The sequence below is a fragment of the Electrona antarctica genome (assembly GCF_951216825.1).
Source record: "Electrona antarctica genome assembly, chromosome: 2".
In the NCBI taxonomy this organism is placed as follows: Eukaryota; Metazoa; Chordata; class Actinopteri; order Myctophiformes; family Myctophidae; genus Electrona; species Electrona antarctica.
The window spans coordinates 13,062,740-13,071,761 of NC_136807.1; positions in this window are offsets into that span (position 1 = coordinate 13,062,740).

The following is a 9,022-nucleotide window of genomic DNA, read 5'->3' on the forward strand; positions in this document are numbered from 1 at the left end:
TGCTTTCTTATGGCTCCAATCTAGGGATGGGCAATTAATCGGTCATCAAATGGTAAATGGTGCATTTATATAGCGCCTTTATCCAAGGTGCTTTTCATAGATTGTGCATTACATTCACCCATTCACACACAATCATACACCGATGGTGTATATTAATTATGTTGAATTATTTTTTAAAGCCAGAAAAAGCCTTTTGTGATGATGAAGGCTGCAAATTCTATCAGTGTTGTCTGGGGAAGCTTTCAAAAGAGTTGGAACATTTTTAAATATGAATACTACATTCAAGCTGTTTATATTGGGATATGGGCCAACATGTCAATAATGGTGCATCCCTGGTTTTGGAATGGGCATTGATTTTTTTTCAAATTCAGTGTTTATAAGCCCTTTTTTCAGAATGGACACATTTATAATGTTTTAATACAGAATGAGATAATATTGACATCGGTTATATTGGTTATCGGCCATAACAGCAATTCATTTTTTTTTCTTCTTTTCTTTTTACCTTTCTATGTTTTGCTCTGAAAGTTTTCTTATATGATTTTGTTATGTCACATGTGACATAACAAAATGCTTGTACCTGCTTGTAATAATATATTTATTATAATAACAATTGTAAAAAAGTGAAAAATAAAAACTGTTAGTATAAAATGTATTTCTCTTATTCACAATTAATCGTGTACTTCATTTTCAAAGAACTTCACAAGTAGCAGATCTACAAGCACCACTGTAATTCGACTGATGTGGAATTATTTAGTGACCAACTCCTCCCGTGTGTAAGCGTCTGTGCAAACTGCCCACAACAGCATGTTCTGTTGTTGTGCGCGTGCCGCTGCGTGTGAGAGACAGAGACAGAGTGAAAGAGGGCTCCACTGAGGTGGGTGATTAAAGGGATTGACAATTTAGAATAATTTGTGATGTAGTCTGATATCAGACTTTTATGGAAATCAATATGGATATTGAATAGGAAACATAGGCACACATCAGTTAAAGGGAGAGTTCACAAATGTTTTAACTTAAGCTGTAATACTTGCGATAAACTTCAAACCCCAACGTCTTGGAAAGGAAGCATCTTCAGTGCCCTACACTGAAGATAAAATGACGACGTACATGGAAAACCGCAAGGAGACAGTGCGTTCGAAGCTTCTGACCCCTAGACGACCCACCAACATTGCTACATGGAACGTGAGAACCATGTATGCAGCCGGAAAGACGGCAATAATAGCGGAGGAGATGAGGAGGTACAGACTTTCTCTCCTTGGGCTGTGCGAAACCAGATGGCTCCAGTCAGGGCAGGTCAGGTTGGCAAGCGGAGAATCCATACTGTACTCTGGACACCCAGAAGACTCGGCACCACATACAGAGGGTGTTGCATTCATGCTTTCCACAGAAGCTCAGAGGGCCCTCATCAGCTGGGAACCCGTCAACTCACGGATTATAACAGCCAAATTCCAAACTACACATAAGAAAATAAACCTCCAGGTAGTACAATGCTACGCTCCCACAAACGATGCAGATGATGAAATCAAGGAACACTTTTACAACCAACTATATCACATACTTGAGACCAAAAAAGGAAAAGACATCATGATTCTGATGGGAGACATGAATGCAAAGATAGGAGGAAACAACATTGGCTATGAACAAAACATGGGAAGACAAGGACTAGGAACCATGAATGAAAACGGAGAACGATTTGCAGCAGCCTGTGCAGACAACAGCTTAGTCATTGGGGGGTCAATTTTCCAACACAAGGATGTTCATAAAGCAACCTGGGTGTCTGCTGACCATGTAACAGAAAACCAGATTGACCACATCTGCATTAGCCACAAGTTTAGGCGCTCTTTGTTGGATGTCAGAGTTAAAAGGGGAGCTGACGCTGGATCTGACCATCACCTAGTTACAGCAAAAATCCAGTTGAAATTAAAACGCACAACACATAGTGAAGGAAGAGCCAAATTCAACATACAGCAATTTCAGGATATAGGCACAACAGAACTGTACAAAGTCACACTACACAACCGGTTCCAAGCACTACAAGATCTGCAAAACCAGGAAACCCCTACATCAGTGGAGGATAGATGGACTAGTTTGAAAACCATATGGAAAGAGACATGTGAGGAAGTGGTAGGGAAAAGGAAGGCAAAGAACAAACCGTGGCTTTCTATGGACACATACAAAAAAGTGGGGGAGAGAAGGGAAAGGAAGGAAGTATTAAACAGGAGTAAAACCAGAGCAACAAAGGCCCAAGCACAGAAAGAATATGAAGCAGTAAACAAAGAAGTGAAGAAAAGTGTCAGAAGGGACAAAAAGAAGTATATTGAGGATCTGGCACAACAGGCAGAGGAGGCAGCAGGTAAAAACAACCTCAAAGAACTTTACATGACCACAAAAAAACTCATAGGCAAGTTTCAACAGTCACAAGCACACATTAAAAACACACAGGGTACACTACTCACAACTAAAGAAGACCAACTGAAGAGGTGGACAGAACACTTTAGAACACTGCTCAACAGACCACCCCCCCAACAGACAGCAGATATCCCACCAGCCACAAACCTGTTGGAGATAAACTGCAACCCCCCCACCAAGACAGAAATTAAGAAGGCCATCAAGGCCCTGAAAGGAGGTAAGGCAGAGGGGCCAGACGAGATTCCCGCTGAAGCCCTCAAGACAGACATTGAAACTTCCACCAACATGCTTTACCATCTCATGCAAACCATCTGGGAGGAAGAAAATGTCCCATCAGATTGGAGAGATGGCATCATTGTTAAGATTCCCAAGAAAGGAGACCTCAGGGAGTGTAAAAACTACAGAGGCATAATGCTGCTTTCAACTCCAGGGAAGGTGCTCAACCGTATCCTACTGGAGAGACTTCAAAAGACAGTTGATGGTAAACTGAGGGAAAACCAGGCTGGCTTCAGGAATAACAGATCCTGTGCAGACCAAATAGCCACACTCAGGGTAATCATTGAACAGTCTATAGAATGGAACTCTCCTGTCTATGTAAATTTCATAGATTTTGAAAAAGCTTTTGACAGCGTGGATCGGGAGATGCTGTGGAGACTGATGGCACACTATGGCATTCCCCCAAAACTGATTAACATCATCAAGAACACCTACCGGGGGATGCAATGTCGTGTCCTCCATGAAGGGTGCCTATCAGAGGCCTTTGAGGTCCTGACTGGGGTTCGGCAGGGATGCATGCTCTCACCCTTTCTGTTCATCCTCTGTATTGACTGGATCATGACGCAAACAACTAGCAATAGCAGAACCGGTATACAGTGGAGCCTGACCGAACAGCTGGAAGACCTGGATTTTGCTGATGATCTAGCACTCCTATCACACACGCACCAACATATGCAGGAAAAGTCATTCAAGCTTGAGAAAGCAGCTGCTTCGCTTGGGCTCAAAATCAACGCATCAAAAACAAAAGTAATGAGAATCAACAATAAAAACAACTCCCCAATAACGATGGACCAAAATCAACTAGAAGAGGTAGACAGCTTTACGTATCTAGGAAGCATAATTGCTGTGGACGGAGGAACGGAGGAGGATGTCCGTGCCAGAATCGGAAAAGCAAGGATCACATTCAACATCTTAAATAAAATCTGGAAAGCAAAAAACATATCACACAAGACCAAACTGCAAATCTTCAACTCAAATGTCAAATCCACCCTACTATACAGTTCTGAGACCTGGAAGATAACTACCAACATACTCAACAAAATACAGACATTCTTCAACCGCTGCCTCCGACGCCTCCTAGGAGTCTACTGGCCCAACACCATATCCAATGCCAACCTGTGGGACCTCACTTCACAAGACACAATTGAAACACAAATCAGGAGGAGGAAATGGACATGGATAGGACACACACTGCGTAGACACAACAGATCAATCACAAAACATGCATTAACATGGAACCCGCAAGGCAAGAGGAAGAGAGGAAGGCCTAGAGCCACCTGGAGAAGAACCACAGAGCAGGAGATGAAGGCGCAACTAGGGCTGTCATGGCAACAACTGGAGCGGAGGGCACAAGACCGAAGGGGATGGAGGAAAATCATCAATGGCCTATGTTCCTCAGGGAATTTAAAGGCCTAAGTAAGTAAGTAAGTGTAATACTTGCCATTAATATAGTGGTTGCAACTGTATTAACTGATTGCCCGAGTCCCGTGGTGGGAGTTCTGCTCTGGTTTTGGTGAATATTAAGTAGGCCTAGTTCCGTTCATTTTGTGGGGGGCACTGGGGCCACGCATCAAAAGTAAATGAATCCACAACGTAATTTGTATTGTTGACCTATTTCTAAAATATTACCTTTGTTCAACTTTGACCCCCATACCACATGGAACTATTTTCTGGGCGTAGTGATATGGACACAAAATACATAGTTCCGTGTGCAATTTACTTGCCTCAAGTTCTGGGTGCCTGACGCAGTGCCCTGCCAGCCTCATCCTTCTCTCTCTGACTTTGTCCGTTACCCGTGATAGGCCCCCTAATAGAGGTCCACATTTCTGATGCCGTCCGTCCGCAAAGACCTGATTACCACACTGCTCCGGGCACCCCTCGCGCCTCCCAGTTCTTCTGCGTGTGTGTAGTGTCAACACACGCAGAGAATCGCGCGCACGCGACACAGTTTTGGTATGGAATGAACATTAATATAATAATTAGGCTGCATCGCTTTGCCTAAAACACTGAATTATGAAAAAGACCGCAATTGGAAAAAGCCTGCCGCTGGCTCCCATTTGTTGAAGAGAGATCTATGCTTAAATTATCGCTTTGGCTTAAAACGCTAAATCTATGTACACTACAGGCATTCATAACTACAGACTATATATATATATGCATGCAACTAGTCCTTTTTCTGTGGCACCTGGTGTCCCTGCATGTCAGTCATGCAACTCAGACAAGTACCTGTTTGGTGGGGGCACGGTCAGGCGCGTCACCACCATTCACTGTGAGTACGTCGCGACCCCCACTCTCACAGATAGATGATTTCATCCCCCCCACTTTTGACCACCCGACTGACTGTTCTTTTTTTTAATTTCTCTCTTTCACTGCTCAAAAATACGCAGTAATCCGCGTTGGTCTCTATAACCTGCCTCCCCCCTGGCCAGCCAGGGGGAAACTCCCACCTGTCAGGTGAAAAGAACTTGGACTTCTCATGCATTGAAGGAAGCATGAGGTCAGTCCGTTGCTCTCCAGGTTGGCAGAGGGAGTGTAGAGCCCAGGATCAGAGGCGTATTCACAATAAGGCGAGGCCAGGGCGCCACCTGGCCAAGTCTCAACCTCGTCTCTCCTTGAAAACAGAGACAGAAACAGAAACTAAATCACCAAAAGTTGGGGCAGCATGTTGCTCGTCCATTGACCCCTCGGGGGGATATCAAAGAACGCAAGGGAGCTACTGTGCATTTTATGACACACTACTGAAGGTATTTGATGAGTGCTCAGCTGACATTTTCGCCAGTGTCCATTACTTCTTAAGTTTTAACCTATTTAGACCTGAGGACGATTCTTAAAAAATGTCTTCTAAAAAAAACAGTTTTCTGATAAACCTACTGTATGTTTCAGTGGTGCTCAAACTTTTCCACGTCAAGGACCCCCAGAATTATCTGTATTTGGCCGCTGACCCCCATCTGAAAATATGTTGTTCCAGGGACTCCCCCAGAAGCAAAGATTTGAGTTAAAAACGTTCACTCTGAAAGAATATACATTAAAAGATTTGCACCACATTTTCACGATTTTTCAAAAATAGCAGATCTACAAGCTCATAGCGCGGCACCGAGTGCCGCACTACGAGCTTGTAGATCTGCTATTTTTCAATAGCTAAAGCACAACATAATGCTTAAAACACCAAAAGGTGTTCCCGCCCAAAATGGTTACTTTATTTACACCTTATTTATTTATATATCTTTATTAACGTTTCGATGTGTTCTTGTTGCTTTCTGTTGCTTTTCTGGGGCGTAGCCGTCTGGGCACCTTGGCTGGTAATCCAGTCTGGCAGTGTGCCGCGGGTTTGACTCCCGATCCCGACGGCCTTTACTGCGTGTCACCCCCCATCTTTCTCCCCATTTCCTGTCCGCCTACTGTATACCTAACTCTCTATAAAAAATAAATAAAAAATAAGGCGAAAGCCACGAAAAATATCTTACACCCAAATAATCAACCAAATTGCATTGCCATGGCTGTCAACAAACTGTCACCTGTACACATAATTATAAATTAGTTATGAGCAATAAATTACAGAACACACCCATGTGGTGAATCAGTAGATGAACAGTCTAGAGCTCACCTAACAGGCTCTCATTCAGCCTCAGCGACTTTTATCGAAGAAGATCCAATCAACAAAACATGCAGGCAAAGGAAAACGCTTGAACGTTTGAACCTTGAACACCAAAGTAGTTCAAAGAGTTGTGAAACAACATTCACTTTAAATATGGATAAAAAGGTGGTGGTAGATTCTAAATTAGGATATTATCTTATGTGGGACAGTCGGATCTTGTAAATTATTTACAGCGGGTCAGATATTATTATACCATGGGCCGCCTATAGAGAGAGAGAAAGAGAGAGAGGGAAAAAATCTTGTGGCAAGACAGAAAATGTGGCAAGACGTGTGTGATGCCTGACGGGCATCTTGTCAACTCTGATGTCAGAAATATCTCTATATGCTAGCCCTTATCATTCCAGGGAGTTGAGTATAAATATGTATTCTCTCTATGCTAGCCCTTACCATTCCAGGGAGTTGAGTATAAATATTTATTCTCTCTAGCATGCTAGCCCTTACCATTCCAGGGAGTTGAGTATAAATATTTATTCTCTCTATGCTAGCCCTTACCATTCCAGGGAGTTGAGTATAAATATTTATTCTCTCTATGCTAGCCCTTACCATTCCAGGAAATTGAGTATAAATATGTATTCTCTCTATGCTAGCCCTTATCATTCCAGGGAGTTGAGTATAAATATTTATTCTCTCTATGCTAGCCCTTACCATTCCAGGGAGTTGAGTATAAATATTTATTCTCTCTATGCTAGCCCTTACCATTCCAGGGAGTCGAGTATATTTTTATAAGGCCAGTTAGATGACATACCATGGGCAGCGGTGGCCGAACGGATAGCGGCGCGGTCTAGATACCGGAAGGTTCCCAGTTCGAATCAGCCGTCCGACACGTTAAAATTACCACCGCTGAAATGCCCTTGAACAAGGCATCAACCACTACGATGAAATGTGTTCTATGAGCAGGGCCTGGCTGGAAACAAGTTCTTGAGCTTAGCCCAGATACCCTGGGTAAATATAGATTTCATTTCATTTCATTACCACTGGGGAGGCAGCGATCAGATTAGAGATGATGGTGGCAGCTATAATATATTGTGATGTCTATTATACTCAACTTGGTGTGAAACTGTGAATATGTACTTGTGATTTGTATATACTTTCTGTCCTTATGGCCTTTTGGCATATTATGTATTTTATGATTCACATATATTTTTTGTTTTATGTCCTGTTATTGTACTGTCAAACTCATTTGGGATTATGGTTGATCTTATGAATGTCGTATAGATCTTGATCTAAGCCTTCTTCAAGTGTTTAACTCAATAGTCGCCAAGGACTTATTTAACTTCTTTTTCATGATGTCCTGGAGCGCCAAGGACGTGTTTTTCGTGTTTTTTATAATAAAAAAAAAAAAAATTAATGAATGAGTTTTAATAGAGAAAAAAATCACACCCGTGTGAACTGAGTGGTGTAAGGTCTTATATAGACTGATCAACTGTGGTCTGACGTAATGTCTGACGTAATGAAATCACACCCGTGTGAACTGGGTGACCATAGCAACCATGCTCATTTTTTGGTACGAACAGACAGACGTCAGACAGACAGACACGTAAACTAACAAAGCCAGTTGTAGGAGTGGTTTACACCACTCAAAAATGGGGAAACAAAAGAAGAGATTATGGTTGATATTATGAATGTCTTATAGATCTTGATCTAAGCCTTCTAAGAACCTTCCAAGTGTTTAATAGAGGAAAAAGGGGGGGGGGGACTGTTACAGAAGGGGGTTCCCGCCCAAAATGGGTTAAGTGTCGTATGTTGTGTCCATGTGCTATAAGTTCATGTTTTTCTGTTTAATAAAAATATTGAAACATAGAGAGAGTGAAAGAGGAGGGAACTTTTGGCAGAAGAGGAAGGAAGGGCTGAAGTATAGAGCCACAGAGAGACAGTGAGCCAAAGGGGGACTTATTGTTTGTTAAAGGAGTTTGCAAAAACACACTGAGGTCGAGCTGTGTGTGTATTCGTAGGATCTGTGTTTGACTTAATGTTTTCTTTCTGGAACTAAACGGTAATGCATTTTGTTTTCCCAGAATTATTCATATTTTTGGTTTAATGTAGAAATGTTGTTTGTTGTCTGCGTTGTGGGTACGGTACACCTAATTAGACCTAATAAGGCATAATTAGAAATAATGTGTTTGTTATTATTAGACAGAAGGTATACCCTAATTATACACAATAATTATCCCTACATTATGGTCTTATAAGAAATCGCATAAGACCTAACAAAGCCTAATAAGAAATACATGTACTTTATTATGGTTTAATTTCTTGAGGACGCAAATTCTGATTGGCCGGAAAGTTCCGTGATGAGATGATGTATGATGATAAGATCGCCCCTCACTGAGTCACTTCACATTATTGAGGGGCGCTAGGCACTCCTATATACAGCTTTAGTTCTCACACGTCTCAATATTTGCCATTGACAATGAAAGGAGAGATTAGGTCAAATTTGACGGAAGTCAAATATGACGTAAATGAAACATCAAAACATTGAAAGCCATTGACAATGAAGGGACAATTCACGTCATACAGGTATGTAGACGAGCAAATCGGCTAACCAATCAGATGTCGGTGGGATCGCTTGGCCAATAAGGGAACACCATTCTTGATGATGATGAGCGCCCCTCACTTCACACGGATGTGATTTCATAATTTAAAAAAAAGATTGGGGGTTCTGCCTTTATTGATAGGACATAG